The 18,458-nt window shown below is 37.5% G+C and overlaps 1 long non-coding RNA gene and 1 pseudogene across 1 annotated transcript in view; one reads left to right on the top strand and one right to left on the bottom strand.

The window, feature by feature from the left end:
* LOC109070544 overlaps positions 1–18,458 on the bottom strand; it is a 731,031-nt pseudogene that overhangs the window by 674,113 nt on the left and 38,460 nt on the right.
* The window catches only part of LOC109072728, a 4,256-nt gene continuing 997 nt past the window's right edge, over positions 15,200–18,458 (top strand). The window contains exon 1 of the long non-coding RNA XR_006157374.1: positions 15,200–15,296. This is a non-coding gene — a long non-coding RNA (uncharacterized LOC109072728). The remainder of the gene's footprint in view (positions 15,297–18,458) is intronic.

Below are 18,458 nucleotides of genomic sequence, written 5' to 3'. Positions count from 1 at the left end.
CAAAGGCAGACGAACGGGTATGCAGAAGACTGTAAGCAGACACAGCTACAACAAATAAAACCTGATAATGGGTGAGTTAGATTTATAGTGTGTGAATAATCAAGAATTGACAGGATCATGACATGACAAAAATAAGCTTCTGTTTTTTTTTTAATTTGGTACTGATAACAGCTGAACTGGGGCCCCATAAAGGCCAAGACAGTGTCCACTACTTTCAGTTTGATGGAGAGGCTCTGAGACATTGGTATGGTGTAAGCAACACAGCTCCCTACAGTTGTTAGATTTATAGTCTATCAACCACCGGATTCAGTTTTGATGGAGAGGCTCTGAATGTCCCTGACAGATGGACTCCTGCCTCAGGACCATTTTTGGCAATTAATTCACTTTTCTTTAAGAAACTGGTTTGTCAAGTCATGCAAATTGCTTGTAAATGTAAAAAAAAAAAAAAAACCTGGTTAAAGATTACTGATTACTGATTGTCTGATTAGAGATGTTTATTTTAGGGCACATAACAATGCTGTTCATCTCAATTAACTTGTACCTTCAGGTGAACAATGGCAAGAACACCTGCCACAATTGATAAAGATCAGATCTTAAGTCTCTGATTTCACACCCTAGATGAGCATCTGCTTTGTTCAAAGTCAGTCAACCAGCTCACTTTCTTTTGAATTCAAACCCATGAAATGACATTTCCCCAGCTTACAAAAGTAATAATAATAATAATAATAATAATCTCCCATTATGAAAATGTCATTTCTGAATATTCTCTGTCTTCTTGGTAATGTGATAGTTAGAGAAAACATTAAGTGGTTGTTTTCTCCATTTTATCATTTTGCAAACATGTAAACAATTTTTGAATGTTCTCTGAATGTTCTGAATCAAGTAGTAAGGTTAAAGAAAAGAAATAATAAATCACAGAAAGCATAATATCATTTGCATAGTGTATTTTGGGCATACATTTTAAACACATTTATTACATTCACTAAATATTTCTTAATGTTAATCTACATCAGTAAACCAGTTTTATTGTTTGTGTTTCTTCAGGTGCCACAGGTGTGATTCTGTTTCCTATAAAATGAAACTCTTCTTTGACACTCCTGTTCCTTTAAACATATTTCACTAATGATGTTGGAAAGAATCAGTGAGTCACTCCTCAACGAGACACACGAGCTGAACACGTAGAAACAAACCAAACATTGTTCTCTAAGGCAGCAAAAATAGCTGAAACAAAACAAAAATTATATTATATTAATATATTATATTAAACAATTATTATCAAACAATTATATTCACTTAGTAACATAAATATATCTTAGTGTAGGCTATATCTTTAGAGTTTTATAATTCCTTATCTTCTTGTCGATTCACCAGTTCACATGTACAACTGCATGTTTTCTGCATAAAAATAAGGGTTGTTTTTGGCTTTGGTCTAAAACAGGGATGTCAAATTCAGCTCCTGGAGGGCCTCAGCCCTGCAGAGTTTAGCTTCAACCCTAATTAAACACACCTGATCCAGCTAATCCAGTCCTTCAGGCTTATTTGACAAGTACATGTTATGTGTGGTGGAGCAGGGCTTGAACTAAACTCTGCAGGGCTGTGCCCCTCCAGGAACTGAGTTTGACACCCCTGGTCAAACAGTAGAAGGGCTTATTGAAAAATGCAAATTCATTCTCTGCCAGCAGGTGACACTTTTCACCAGAAGTTACAGATGTTTCCCGTAACAGCAGTAAACGAAGCAGCACAGCACCTGACTTTGAAACTTTCAGAGCTCATATTTAATAAATTAAACAGCCTTTTTTAAGTGTAAGCTAAACCCTCAGTATACATGTTCATATACATTTACATGTATATTTAGTTTTTCTCACTGGGGCACCACCTGAGTCTTCTTCTCCCATTTCTACCAGTTTCCTTCCCGCGGTACTACCTGTGCACATATCAATAGCATCACTGTGTTGTAGGTTGCCAAGTTGAGGGGACAAATGGGTTGAAATTTGTATGCGTCGATCATGTGAGAAAGATGAGTTTCATAAAAGATCTGGCAACTGGACAACCTTGGAATTTGTTGTTGTTATTATTCATATAATGAGGTCTGGCTCATACAAAATTATGTGAGTTTTACCGGAAGCGATCATGTAGCAAACGTATAAAATATGCCCAGTGGGATTTTTGTACATTTTTTTTATAGATAGATTAAAAATACAGAGAAATACGGGAAAATATTTAAACGGGATGATAGCGGGATAGAATGATAAAATATGTGAGAACCCCGGGAAAAACGGGAGGGTTAAGAGAGGTATGTATTCTGACAAATTTAAATTGCAGTTTGGATAAGGGTACATCATTCTACAGAAACAGCAAACTGTTATTTCATTGAAGAAATTAAATCCAGTCTTGATAGGGGAGGTGTTGTTGGTGCTGTCTTCCTTGATTTTAAAAAGGCTTTTGATGCCGTTAATCATAATGTTCTTTTATCTAAATTATCAAGGTTTATTTTTTCTACTAATACATTAACATGGATGGAGTCATGCTTAAATTTAAGAAAACGATGTACACAAATTAATGATGCATGCTCACCATTTCTTGACTGTAATATTGGAGTCCCACAGGGGTTGATTCTTAGACCAATTTTGTTCGGCTTATACATTAATGATCTGCCTACAGTTTGTCCAGAGGTCCAGGTTCAGATGTATGCAGATGATACAGTTGTTTATACTTATGCTGAGACAAACGAAAAAGCTGCTATCAAACTTACTGCTTCATTGAACAACATCTCAGATTGGCACCACCACCTCTTAAACAATGTGTTACTTTCTGTAAGGACAATAGACTAGGTCATCAGTTAGAGGTGACTGTTCAACTAAATTTAAGAAAACTGTTTTTGGTCAATCAGCTTTTTCAGTTAGAGTAGCAGAAAGATGGAATTTAAAACCTGTTTATATTAGAGAGTGTACAACACTTAGTATTTTTAAAACTACGCTTAAAGTATGGCTTAAGGAAAATGAAACGTGATCACTGACTTGGATTTGTAATGTAATTTTATGTACTATGATGTGATATTGTATGTTATATGTATTGTATTGTTTGTCACCTAATATTGTAATTTTGTAACAACATCCTGCCCAGGGACTGCAGATGCAAATTACCTTTATAGCTAACTCTGGCACAACACTGTTGTTGTGCGTTGTCCCTGTACAAATAAATGAAAAAAATTACTTAATATTACACATACTTACTTACTTAACCAGAAGACTAAAAAGGATAATGAAAGCACAACTAAATATTATTTCATGTCGTTTTATAAATGTTTTTAATTCCAAATGATATGATATGTGACCAGTGTCTGTAAAAACCCTTGTCCAGGAATAATGTCATTAAATTACAATATCTTAAAAACAATTAAAAGTAATTTTAAATTAAATGTTATATTTACTATGTAAGTAGTTCAGTAATTAATTTAATGAGCATCAAAAGTTACAACTGAAAAACTGATTTTAATGTAGTTTTAAGATGATTTAATTATTAATTAATTAATTAATTATTGAGGGCAGCCAAAACTCTGACGACCCCTTTATTACCTCCTTGTTCTTTCAAATGCCATGAGACCACTCTAGCTCTGGTAAGTTTTTAATATTCTTTTAATTTTATACCTACTTGTTAATACTTTGCATGTCACAACCATAGTGTGTCAACACCATAAACAATGTAATGTAAGATTTGTATGATATGTTCTGTTATAAATACTTAATTTAAGTAAAGTATAAAGGTAACAAGAAACTAATGATAAACAAGATGGCTCTTGTGAGAAGCACATGTGTTATGAGAGGAAACATGGTATTTTGTCAACTCCGTCAGATGTCAGCACCATCAGGATTTGTGTCTGACGGTGTTGACAAATGCCATTATGTGCATTATTCCTCATTTTAGTGTAGTTTACTTCAATTATATTACTTACCAAACATTTGCTATTACTGTTTCTCAGTTTTATGTGTTCAGTTTCAACCAATTGCCATATAGCTTTATGTTTTGAATTGAATCTCATTTTCATAGCCTCTCGAGTACTTGATATGTAATAAGGTGTTGCTTATGATTACCCATAATTTGAAGCTTATGCTTATCCATCAGAAAAGTAAACTGACCACATAATGGTATGCATTTCAGGCTAGAATGGCTAGGGGGAAGCTATCAGTGGAGGAACGGAAGAGAAGGAATAGGGAGTATCAAAAAAGAAGGCAAGAAAAAATTATAGCCAGCCTGAGCTGAAAGAAGAGTTGCTGAGAAATGAGAGGGAAAGATGGAGAAATAGGGTGAAGGAGGGCAAAATAAAAAAACATCACTGATTTGGTAGAAAGAGAAAAGAGGTATAAGAGAAGGTTTTGGAAACAAGCACAGAAAGAGTCAAGAGAATGCAAGAACAAAGCACAGGAAGGCAAGCATCTAGACACCCCACCACAGAGTCCTTTGGACATCAGTTTTGGGGAGCCAAGAAGTAGTAGACAGCTAGTTCCTGGTGAAAGGGAAAGATGCAAAACTAGAAAAAGACACTCCAGAGAGATTAAAGCACTGAAAGACAAACTTGACAAGTTAAAAAAAGAGGGGGACAAGCTGAGAAAGCGACTTGAACGTGGAAAACGTATTCAAAATGAGAAGAAACAGTTCAATGCAAATGGAGATATTGTTTTTTAAATTTATGGCAGTTTAATGCCTACAAAAACGGCTCGTAGGGACTACAACTAGCTACTTCCTGGGTTGGTGACATCACAAACAGGGGTGTCATGCACTCATTATTTTTGAGGGGGCAAGAGTTGGGTTGTCATGTGACACACAGCAGCCACAACAGCACTTATATTTTATTTATTTATTTTTTAATTTTTATTCGAAACATCCCCAAACGCATTCAGTATATCATGAAATATCTTGATTCTAACCTTTATAGATTATGTTGATCTATAGTGGGTGATGGTCAAAGTAACCTAATAATTTAATCTATTAACCATACATAAAAACCTGTCAGTTTACATAATTAACAGATATGGGTGTCATGCCATAACATAATTTTAATAAGATATTAAATATATTTAATGTGAATAAAAACATTGCAAGTTGGTTATGATTAGTTGCAACTAATCATAACACTTTCATTGTACAGAAAGAGCGCAAAGAACACTGACACTGCTCTTTGATAATGTAAATGACAGTCTAGTTCAAGCACTCTCAAAAACTCACATTAAAATCACTGAAGCTGTTTACACTATGAAATTAATATCTTACGGAGTCATACACAATTGCAGGTTGTTGTTTCTGATGAGAGAATTCGCCAGAGAGAGGTATTCAGTCAGTCAGCGAGCAAGTGAAGAAAACACAGGCATTTTAGCGATGACTCATCTAAACGCCTCTGATTGGTCATTGCATTCATAAGCTCAACAGAATTGTGTGTGATTGGTTATAATGCGCAGCGCTGTAAAAACACTCTGTCTCTGGCTCAGCGCCTGCCAGCGAATAGAGATTTGAATTTAGCAGCTGGTGATATGACGCACTGAACGTTATAATCATGCCGGTGTGATTGTCATGTCAAGTCAAGTCAAGTCATCTTTATTTATATAGCGCTTTAAACAAAAAAGATTGCGTCAAAGCAACTGAACAACATTAATTAGGAAAACAGTGTGTCAATAATACAAAATGACAGTTAAAGGCAGTTCATCATAGAATTCAGTGATGTCATCATGCAGCTCAGTTCAGTTTAAATAGTATCTGTGCAATAATTTGCAATCAAGTCAACGATATCGCTGTAAATGAAGTGTCCCCAACTAAGCAAGCCAGAGGCGACAGCGGCAAGGAACCAAAACTCCATCAGTGAGAGAATAGAGAAAAAAACCTTGGGAGAAACCAGGCTCAGTCGGGGGCCAGTTCTCCTCTGACCAGACGAAACCAGCAGTTCAATTCCAGGCTGCAGCAAAGTCAGATTGTGCAGAAGAATCATCTGTTTCCTGTGGTCTTGTCCCGGTGGTCGTCTGAGACAAGGTCTTTACAGGGGATCTGTCTCTGGGGCTCTAGTCCTGGTCTCCCGAACAATTCAAGGCAGTATATTCCATATCTAGATCCCTAAACACCATAAGGACCTGACACCCACAGTATCCGGGTGACTGCAGTGACCATCTGACTTGGATACAGACTGGATCTGGTGGCTACGGTGACCTCGGAATAAGAGAGAAACAGACTAATATGAGCGTAGATGCCATTCTTCTAACGATGTAGGAAGTACATCGGGTGTTATGGGAAGTGTTCCCGGTTCCGGTTTACCTAATTAATGCAGCCTAAAAATCCTTTAACGGATTTGGATATTAGAAGCGTATTAGTGTGTTATGTGTAAGCCAGGTTAAAGAGATGGATCTGTAATCTAGATTTAAACTGCAAGAGTGTGTCTGCCTCCTGAACAATGTTAGGTAGGTTATTCCAGAGTTTGGGCGCTAAATAGGAGAAGGGTCTGCCGCCCGCAGTTGACTTTGATATTCTAGATATTATCAAATTGTCAGAGTTTTGAGAACGGAGCAGACGTGGAGGACTATAATGTAACAAGAGCTCGTTCAAATACTGAGGTGCTAAACCATTCAGGGCTTTATAAGTAATAAGCAAGATTTTAAAATCTATACGATGTTAGATAGGGAGCCAGTGCAGTGTTGACAGGACCGGGCTAATATGATCATACTTCCTGGTTCTAGTAAGAACTCTAGCTGCTGCATTCTGGACTAACTGGAGTTTGTTTACTAAGCGTGCAGAACAACCACCCAATAGAGCATTACAATAGTCTAACCTTGAGGTCATAAACGCATGGATTAACATTTCTGCATTTGACATTGAGAGCATAGGCCGTAATTTAGATATATTTTTTGAGATGAAAAAATGCAGTTTTACAAATGCTAGAAACGTGGCTTTCTAAGGAAAGGTTGCTATCAAATAGCACACCTAGGTTCCTAACTGATGACGAAGAATTGACAGAGCAGCCATCAAGGCTTATACAGCATTCTAGGTCATTACATGCAGAGCTTTTAGGACCTATAATTAACACCTCTGTTTTTTCAGAATTTAGCAGTAAGAAATTACCGTTAGTTTTTCAAATTGGTATGTTTCGCCAGGCCGCGATGAAATATAGAGCTGAGTATCATCAGCATAACAGTGAAAGCTAACACCGTGTTTCCTGATGATATCTCCCAAGGGTAACATGTAAAGCGTGAAGAGTAACGGCCCTAGTACTGAGCCTTGCGGTACTCCATACTGCATCTGTGAACGATATGATACCTCTTCATTCACTGCTACGAATTGATGGCGGTCATATAAGTACGATTTAAACCATGCTAATGCACTTCCATTAATGCCAACAAAGTGTTCTAGTCTATGCAAAAGAATAGTGTGGTCAATAGTGTCGAACGCAGCACTAAGATCCAATAGCACTAATAGAGAGATACAACCACGATCAGATGATAAGAGCAGGTCATTTGTAACTCTAAGGAGAGCAGTCTCAGTACTATGATACGGTCACAATCCTGACTGGAAATCCTCACAGATGCCATTTTTCTCTAAGAAGGAATATAATTGTGAGGATACTACCTTTTCTAGTATCTATATATGTATAATAGATACCTATAATAGATATCTATAATATGATTGTATTAAATATAGAAAATTAGACTATTTCTGTCTTTTGGAAGCTTCATTCAAAATCCACTTGGCTCAAAAATCTGAGGGGGATTAACTTTGAATGGGCATGACGCCTCTGATTGTATGTGTAAACATACCCAACAATAAAGCTCATTCTGGTTCTGACTCTGATCTCATTGGTAGCCTATCTGTTCTAGCCTACTTAGTGAGGTCAGAACTGTTCCTATAGTCTGCGTTTATTTCATTCCTCCCTCATTGCAACCGCCTACCTTTCAAACGAGGCTAGGCGTGTCTTAAACGAGCCTAATGACATCAAAGAACCGCGAGAGTGATCCCAAAGCAAATCTGCTATAATAATGCTCTCGTGGAACTTTGTCTAAACACTGATCGGTCTGCACAGCGCAGCTTCAAGCTCAACACACCTGAAGCTTGTAGACTGCAACTGAAGCAGACGGAGGATTTTGGGGTTAGAGCTTGTAATTGTTTTTTTTTTTTTTTTCCACACCCATTAAACAACTTAACAGACTTTTAGAATTTAAACGAAGAATACCCTCGACTGAAAGCTCAATTAGTTAACTAGCTCGATCGCTGTCGGAAACTTTTCTCCAAACTGAGTCAGCTGACAGAAAGGGAACAAGGGGAAAATACAGATGAAGGAAAATCTGGTTCCGGGAAAGATCTTTCTGATGACCAAGGAGTCACATTCTTACGCCAGCAGCAGCAGCAGCAGCTGTGAAGATCTAACTGAGCCACGTGCAAGAGTTCTCTCCAGAGATATGCAAGATGTAAAGAAAGACAGACAGAAAGAGAACAGAAAACAGACAGAGACAGATACAGAGACCACGGAGGAAGGAGCCAGGGAGGAGACAGGAGAGACCTGGAGCAGGAGGAGCCCAGCAGGACCCAGGCCACAGCTATAACAGCCCATGGTGGAGCCGACGGTGGGAGGAGCCATGGAGGAGGAATGGCCGCTGACTCCAGGGGGCCGACCAACGGCGCAGAGCAGGTGGAGGAGGAGCCCGAGGTGAAGATGGAGAGCCAGGGTGACGGGGAGGATCCGGAGGTCCTAGGCGGAAGGAACGGGTAGGAGGGTGGGCATTTTTGAGGAGCGGCCACAGGAGGGCACATTCTAGGAGCTGGCACTGGAGCGAGCTCTGGGGCTGGAGCCGACACTGGAGCGAGCTCTGGGGCTGGAGCCGACACTGGTCTTAACTGTGGATCAGGAGCCCTTCCTGGGCTTAACTCGGGAACAGGCACTGGAGAACTGGAAGCCTCCTCAGGGCTGGACGAGGAAGCCAAGGACGAAGGAGGGCTGGACAGGACCAGCGGAGACGTCGGAGAGAGGAGAGGGGGCAGTTCATGCTCCAGTTCAGATTCCCAGTCTATAAAACCCACCTCCTCATTTTGGCCCTTTTGGCATTCCATATTCCGCTCACCCTCAGCCGCGATGCAGGGGGCGGAGCTCCTCTCCACGCTCACCCTGTCCATGTCCTTCTCCCTCATGGCAGGCGGTGTTGCCGGCTCACACACCTGGTCTGACGTCACGCCATCTGGCTCTGTGGCGACCCTCAGCTCTGTCGCTCTATCTGGCGATGGCTCATCGGTCGCGGCAGGCTCTGGCTCTCCGTCAGCGATGGGCTCGGGCATGCGCTCCGCACATCGGGGAAAAGGTGGGCTGGGCTCTGGGTCCGGAGTGGACCTGGCAAGATCCTCCATGGGGCAGACGGTGAGAGGTGACCCGTTTCTCGCTAGAGTCCACTCCACAAATGTGGCAAATTCCTCCCGAGGACCATCTTCGCACGACGGCGCTCTGCACGCTGTGTTGAGGCTGCCGTTATAGAACGCGCAGAGCACGTCATCCGGGTAGGTGGTGAGATGGGCTAGCAACAGGAACTGCCTTGTACCCTGAACTCTCAGTTGATTAACCCCACACCTTGCTTACTCGAGGTATGTGGTTCCAAAAACGCATCCGGGAGTAAGTTCATTCAACTCAGAGTATGTTCCTGGTTAAGACTCAAGACATTCTCAACAGAGCGACGAATCGACGAGTCACTATGGAAACGGACGCTAAGAAAAAGCGTGCCAAGCTGTTTCTTTCTTCTTCTTTTGGTTCATTAGTTTGTTTACATGCTTAGTGCATATCGCCACCTAACAGATGGCTGTGCAATATTTTTTTTTTTTCATTTAATCTTTAATCCTTGAGAATGTGAATTATATTGTTTGTTTTATGCTAATTATATATTAAGTCATATCAGATATGTCTTTTAATTTAGAATTTAGACATTAAAGAAAATGCCGCTCCATGTGTGAGATAATATAACATGTAATAAATAAAATAAATAAATATATATGTTAAACATTACCTTGTCATAGTGTTTTATAATTTATACAGATAACTCTTATATATGGCAATAAAAGAAATAATCATATTAGAATAATATATTACCTTATTTATTACTTATATTAGCGCTTCCTCATTAACATATCATATATATATATAAAACAGGCTATATTACATATTGTTATTTTATATAATGTTGTGCGCTACCTGTCACGCCCACTGAAGGCTCGCTGAAGTGAACTAACCCTGGAACATAACCTGCTCCCGAGCAGGTTAAGTTCAGAGAGTGAGTTGCTATGACTACTAACATACCCTGAAAGTTACCTCCGTTTTTGGAACCGAAAGTTGAGGTTATCCGCTTGCTTACTCTTAAACATACCCGGGTGTGTCACATAACCTGCTTTCTGGAATACCCCCCAGGGGTGTGACAAGTATAGCGTAATAACCCTTTAAAAGATTTTCTAAATGACAAAAGATAACCTGTCCCTGATGCATCACGTCACAGGTGAGCTGCCAGGTGACTCCTTCACTACCAGCTAAAGAATTTCAAGGAGGATTGTGTAATAAAAAAACTAAAAAAAATATATATATATGTATGTGTCATTGACTAATCTGAAGGATTTGTGAGGAACTGCATCACTGTAGGGCTTCTTTCTGTATTATCAACATTAAAAATGCAAAAAAAAGGTAACATTTTATTAACAAATTAATAGATGGGAGTAATTAACATAACGACTAAATAAATACAGTGAATGGATGAAGAAATGAAGTGCATAAGATGCAAGTGATTAACCTGGATGTTGCTTTGGTACAGTTTTTTTTTTTTTTTTTTTTTTTTTTTTTACAAAAAGATAAACTATTGTTGATCTGAAACTTAAAAGGTGAAGAACCTTATTCCACTTAAAAAAAGGTGATTATTTTATATTAACTGACTTCAGCTTTGCAACATTTCATGCAAATTAGAGAGTCATACACTCTCCTGAATGAGGTTTGGGTTAGTGATATGTTATAAAAGTTCCTACACTACACATGACAGGCTCGTGACATTCTTAAGTGACACTAATAATCGTCTAACATATTTAAGTAAAGTCACCCACACTCTAAAAAATGCTGGGTTAAATACAACCCTGAACTGTGTAAAATGTGGACAAACCCAGGGATTGGGTTGTTTTGACCCAGCAGTTGGTTAAAAAACAGCCCAATCCCTGGGTTTGTCCACATTTTACCCAGTGCAGGGTTATTTTAATTTTATTAACTGGAGAAGTAGCCTGATTAAAACATCAATAACAAAAAAACAAAAAAAATGTTTTTACTACATTCTGTGTAAATGGTGACTGATAATCAATAATGTATTGACAATAACAAGGTGGTGCCAGTTGATATGCTTATCGAAGTAAAAGTTGATAAAACGCTTATGAAAATTTTGTTTCAGAAGAATTTCTGGTCACACTTTATTTTAAGCCTATTAACAAACCATTAACTGAGAGTTTTGCCTCAATAAACTCCTAATTTGGCTGCTTAGTTAGTAAGATAGTTGTTAAGTTTAGGTATTGGGTAGGATTAGGGATGTAGAATATGGTCTTGCAGAATGTGTGCTTTAAAGCCACTAATACACACAATAATAATAGGCTAGTTATTAGTGAGAATGTGTCCCTATACTGAAGTGTTACTAAAATTATATCAATATGCCAAGGACGAATGATGCAGTGTTGCATCACAGTGCAGTGTTGAATCTCTCTTTTTGACTCTTCCATTCATGGCTGAGTGTCATTATTTCCTAGAATCCTCAGCGTCACAGGTAAGATCAACACTGCCCTCTGATGGCAGATCTGACACAAATCAATCAGAGACACAGCGCTAGAATATCATGAGGAATCAAGTTTTCCTTTAAAAAAGACACCTTCACATTTGCCCTTCAGCACCATCACATAAATGAACTCTGTTTTATTTACACATAGCACATCATATTTGCAGACAGCAAACAGTAGATTGGCTTTATTTGATGTGCTCCAGTGTAAATGTGCATCTTTAATCAGACAGCACTCAGATGAGTCAAAAGTTTCTCAACCTTGATTGGTTACACTGTTTAGTTAGGAACTAGCTATTATAACCATAGCAGGAACTAGAGAGTCACTTTAACCAAGATTAGACAACAGCCCAGTTCCTGGACCATCACAGTGTGTACTGAAATCAGTGTAGAACTTACTGCCTGATCCTTGGTGAAGTGTGTCCTGTAGATCTTCAGGGGTTTACACAGTATAAATACATCCGCCATGTTTTTACCTGAAGCTTCTTTGTCCCATTAACATGAATGAACAATAAATGTTAAATAAATGTAAAAGTACTGTAGTTATGTCATGAGTAACATACACTGAACAAAATTATAAACAAAACACTTTTGTTTTTGCTTCCATTTTTCATGAGCTGAACTTAAAGATCTAAGACTTTTTCTATGTACACAAAAGGTCTATTTCTCTCAAATATTGTTCACAAATCTGTCTAAATCTGTGTTAGTGAGCACTTCTCCTTTGCCGAGATAATCCATCCAACTCACAGGTGTGGCATATCAAGATGCTGATTAGATAGCATTATTATTGCACAGGTGTGCCTTAGGCTGGCCACATTAAAAGGCCACTCTAAAATATACAATGAAATGAGTGTCTAAAATGAGGTGTTTTCTCCCGAGACAGATGTTAGACCTGAGGAACAGATCAAAGTGACATTATTTGATCTGAGGTCTAACTGATGTATAAAAAACTAACAGACCAGCCAAAGTAACTAAGTGCATTTATATGCACTAAATGTACATGTATCTTAGAGAAAGCACTTATCTATATTATTTAGTATATTTAGCTGTATTATTTACAGTGTGCTGTAGTTAACATACCTTTGCATGTGTGTGGATCTGATCATCTTCACAGATGAATAGTTGACTTGATTTATATACTTTAGGTTGAGGTTGGTGTGATCATCAAGTCATTCATAATAACAGGTTACTGAAGGGAGCTTATCATACAGTTCGTCCAAAATGCCTTTATGAAGCATTATTTCCAAACATCCATATTTTTGCAGTCAACGTACTTAGTTAAGTTTCATCTTCATTTGTTTACTAGAGTACTGTCGTGATATGAGGTAACTGATTACTACAAACAGCCTGACATCAATGTAGGCCTCAAAAAGAACAAATCTGAAGTTCAGAGGTCATATAACTGGATCACTGGCTCCCTGAGGTCAAAGTCGTTGACCAAGTTGTTCCAATCCATTTTCTATTTTCTGTCATTTGAATACTTCTGCAACACAAAATGTACTTTATGCCAATAAAGTTATGTGAATTGAATTGAAAAGACAGAGACAGAGAGAGAGAGAGAGAGAGAGAGAGAGAGAGATGGATCCTTACAGGTTCTGACATGCGGGAAATGTGTTGCGTTTGCACTTTTACCGGAGTAAATATTTGTTTGTCTCTGGTCAACGTTCATCTGTCTTCAGCTCTTCAAACAGCAGCAGTGCTGAAGATCTGCCTTTCAGATCAGATGAATCCAGCAGAACGGGACAGAAACACTTCCGAAAGCTTCTCAAACCGCTCTGAATGGATTACTAGTGTACTTACCATAAAACACCATCTGAAACATTAAGCAGTATAGCATACTACAGCACACTCACTGCCATCACGTGGCCTCAGTAAATAACAAGATTAGCTTAGAAGCCATTCAAATAAAAACAAACTAATAACCAAATTAATAAATAAATAAATAAATACATTTGAAAATTCACTATACACTGCATTACACTTGGATAAGTTCAGGTGGGAAAAGCTTCTGCATACTGTAGATGAGGGCTCAGTTTGCATACTAGTGTATACTATTCCTAATATTTCTGTCATATAAACTGCAGGTCAAAAGTTTCGAATAATTACACATTTTTTAAATGTTTTTGACTCTATTTTACTGTTTACCAAACTGCATTTATTTGCTCAAAATACTGTACATAAACGATTTCTATGTGAATCTCTGTTAAAGTGTAATTTATTTCTGTGATGTGCAGCTGTATTTTCAGCATCATTACTCCAGTCTTCAAGTGTCACATGATCTTCAGAAATCATTCTAATATGATGATTTGCTGCTCAAGAAACATTTCTGATTATTATCAATGTTGAAAACAGTTGTGCTGCACAATATTTGTGTGATATACCACCATTCAAAAGTTTGCAGTACGTAGATAATTTTTTTTTTTAAATCAGCAAGAATGCATTAAATTGATGTATAACAAAGATTTCTATTTCAAATAAATGCTGTTCTTTTAAACGTTCTGTTCATAAAATAATCATGAAGAAATTTCAGTTTCAGGATTATCAGGAATCATGAGAATAATTAATGTTTTTTTTTTTTTAACATTGATAATAATCAAAAATGTTACTTCAGCAGCAAAAGTAGTTTGCAAGTATTCACACATAGGCTACTAAATGTATTACAGTAAGTGGGCGGCTCGATTTCGAGGTGAAACTCTCCAATCAGAGGCGGAACCATCTGTCAATCTCACCTGTCAATCATCAGTGTGTGCTGTGTTGCCAAATCTGCGGTTTTCCCGCGAAGTCGGGGGAAGTCAACTATGTTGCCGCTGGTTTTTTTCATGTCCGCGGGTTGAAGCGATCCCAATAACGTGACATTTATCCACTGGAATGCGAATTTTATCAGGAGAACCCCACCTTTTTTAAAAAAAAGTAGGTCTATATTTTACATATTGGGCTACTTCTGGACTAGTTCTGAGTAACTGGGTGGGTTTTGCTGTGAAAACCTAGCAAACCCTAGCGGGAACCCACCCGAGGAGGGTCTAACACACACCTATAATTACTGTGTTACAAGATGAATGAACAGTTTCCCAAGAAATCCTCTGCATGTTGGAGCTCTTTCCTCTCTCTTACCTGCTGGATATATGAGGAGCTCTTCTGGGAAAATCAGCGGCATGTCGGAGCACAGTTCTGAGAAGTCATTAACACGAAACACACCGATTAACTCTAAACCCCCTCACACCTGCCAGGTTAAAAATCAATTAATCAAATGTATAAATTAATTAAACAGAGCAATAATACCAGTTTTCACACTTTTGGTGACTTTTGTGTCGATTAACGATCTAATCGCGGCGTTCTCCGTATCTCCTCAAACTGCCGCTCCCGCGCTTTCTCCGCGCATGCGCAGCTCAGCGGACGCGGCCACGCGCAGAGACCCGTGGGCGCGCAGCAGCAGAGCACGAGCAGCGCGATCACTCAGCAGCAGGATTATCAGGAATCATGAGCGTGGGAAAACTGGTAAGATTGCGATGAAAACACACTCTCACCGCCGTTATAACGCGCTATGACACGACACGAGCTGAGAACAGACGGAACGCGACAGTGTCGCAGTTCTTTGATAGGTTCTGGAATAAATGTCTGTGCTGGTCATTTTGCAGGCAGATTTCGCAAGCTGGTGTGTAAATACAAACTATCGAACTGTCCTGTGTGTGCACATCTCTGTCCCACAGCAGAAAAACACACAAAAATCAGAGTAATGAGCATACAACTTTATCATGTAGTGAAACCAGTCTATTTATTAGGTTCTTTAGTAAGATCCATAATAATTCAGGTTATATAATTAAAATAAAATACATGAAATTCCATTAGATTCAGGGTTATTATAGTAAGTAAAAATAAAACCATCAAAAACACAATTTGAAATTAATCAAATCTGAATTTATTTCAGCTAGTTATCACATTTCAATTTATTTTAACTTTAAGTAATAAAATAACAAACTGAAATGAAGTTAAAAACTATATAGACATTAAAAAACAAAATTACTACTACTTCAACTAATAAAAAATTTAAAAACTAACTCAAAGTATTAAAATCTATGATATTGTCTCAATGAGACCTGATTAGATTTTATTTTTTGCCATCAACTTTTTATTGTCTTTTATATATTACATAACATCATAACATCTGTTCAAAACAAAACATACAGCAACAGACATATAATCAAGAATCTAAAGAGGAGAGAAAGAGGAATAAAATTATTCCTTTATATAATCAAGTATGTTAGAGGATAAACATTGCCAAGCATCAACAGTACTAGGTTTGGCCTTATTAATTCATGCTGATGTATATTCACAAGTCACTATTTTAAGGAGGCTATGGATCTGATTAGATTAGATATTGTGTTATTATTTTCATTTTTCATTCATGCATTTATGCATTTGGCAGATGCTTTCGTCCAAAGCATTGCATTAATGCATTCAGATCAAATGTAAAATTGATAATCAGAGACAATGAAATACAGTGCCTAAAACAGAAGTGCCGATAGCATGATGTCAGAGGTCCATATGACAGTGTATGAAGTACAGTAGTGCAGAAGGTGTTTAATGTGTGATGGTGATGTTGGTCAGCGAGCGTCTGCAGTGTCTCATTGTCATTCTCACAGTCAGATGCTTAAATGATGGTCAGATATCCAGCGTGATGAGTCCCGTCCCATCGCGTCCCGGCACCCTCTTAACCCTTTACACACATTTAACCCACACCGCTCACATTTACCACCATTACTGCTGTGAACCAGAGCTCCTCGTCCTCCGGGGCCGCTGGGGCTCTCCATGAACTTCAGCCAGGATCCGCACAGTCTTGGAAAGCCTGTATACTTGAGGACATATAACACATAATGTGAGGGTTTAGAAGTCTGTTTTCTAGACCTGGACTGCGTTTCCCAAAAGCATCGTAAGCCTAAGTAATGGGTCTATGATGTACTTAAGCTTCTGATGCGTCTGGGAAACACAGCTCTGGAAGAGTAATTTAAATTAATTAACCTAATCTTAAAACCTAACCACATGGGCATTTCTATAATGAATATATATTTCTCTATAGTTATGCCAAGCTTTTTTTTTATTAATTTGCCATTCATTCTGTCTAATATAAAGAATTTAAATAAAATAATTTAAAAATGTTTCAAATATTCTTATCCGGTTAATCAGGAACAAGATTAATTGGTTAAAGTTAGTAGGAACCATGAATAACACTGAGCTCTTTACACTTATGGAATCCTGAAACAAAATTATTTTGTTTATAAAAAAAAAAAAAAAATGTAATCCTTTATGTATAATGCATTATAAAGGTATTCATAATATATGTTGTAATGCATTATATCTTGTCATAATTATTTGTAACCAAAGTTACATTACAAGGCATTATTAATGCATTAAACTTATTTTAAAATGCGTCATATTTAAAGGCTTTAAGTGAAGTGTTACCAAAAATGTAAAAAGAAATATGTGATGTAAAATGATGTAGTAGCGTCTTAAAATATTTGTACTAGTATATGGTAAATTGTGTATGTATAATAATCCCATAATATTAATGTTTTATATCTTTCTTCATTGTTTTTAATTCAATTATGGTTCACAGTCTATTATCTTTGTCTTGTATCTTGTATATTTTTGTCTAGTGGTCAAATAAGTTTGTAAAACCTCACCTGAATTTCTGCTGTAAATGTTGAAGACCACGGACAGAGACTGATAAGACTGATCCAGCTGAGACTGAAAGAACAAGACAGAAATTATTGCTAAAACGAATGAAAATAAAGATGTTGAATGATGGAGATTTTTGCAGTGCATTTGGTTCACGGTTTGTTGTAATGTTTTAACACTTTTTTTCATCAAAGTTCATATGGGGGAAAATATGAACTTCCAGGAAAAAGTGTGCAGCAATAATGCATTAAATGCTCTGTTCAGCCTGTTTAAAAGATGTTGTTCAGCATTAGCTTATTAGGTTAACATTTATATATTATAAATTAAATGCTTACATTTTTTGTAATCCGTCTCTAATGTTTGTATCTCAGGGGATACGTCGCACTTTTAGAGGTATAAATCAAGATATAAAAACATATACAGACTGTGACTTTGTGGCTTGTGTTTTAGAAAATCAGATCTTTTTGTAATCTTGACAGAACATATTGTCGGAAAGGTCTGACAGTCAATGTTCCATTTTTGGTGTCTGTTCTGTAACAGAAGTTATATTGTTCAGTTTTATTTATTTAGCACATCTAAAAACAACCATGGTTGATATTGTGACAGAAAATGATTGATTTGTGACAGAAAACTGCATTAAATAAACCCAGTGGTTGTTTTTGGTATAGCACCCAAACAAAATCTCACAGGAACCACAACTTTTGTGATATCAACTTCAAATTTGGAACATAACTTGGTTAGACATATGGCTTTGATTTTATAGCAATTTTAGAGTGCAACATATTTCATAAAATATTTATTTTATAAAAAAAAATAAAAAATAGTATTCTCCATAATCTTTACTGTAAACTTAAACTTTTATAACTTTTTGATACTTTCTTTTTTTGAAAAGCTTTCACTTCAGCAATAATCTGCTGTGTGTCTTCTTTAAAAGAGATTAACGTTCGGTCTGTACTCCAAAGCGTTCAGGAATTACAACCATGT

Source organism: Cyprinus carpio, chromosome B19 (genome assembly GCF_018340385.1).
Source record: "Cyprinus carpio isolate SPL01 chromosome B19, ASM1834038v1, whole genome shotgun sequence".
NCBI lineage: Eukaryota > Metazoa > Chordata > Actinopteri > Cypriniformes > Cyprinidae > Cyprinus > Cyprinus carpio.
Note: the sequence above shows the minus strand (reverse complement) of the source record. Positions and strands in the feature narration are given on the sequence as shown.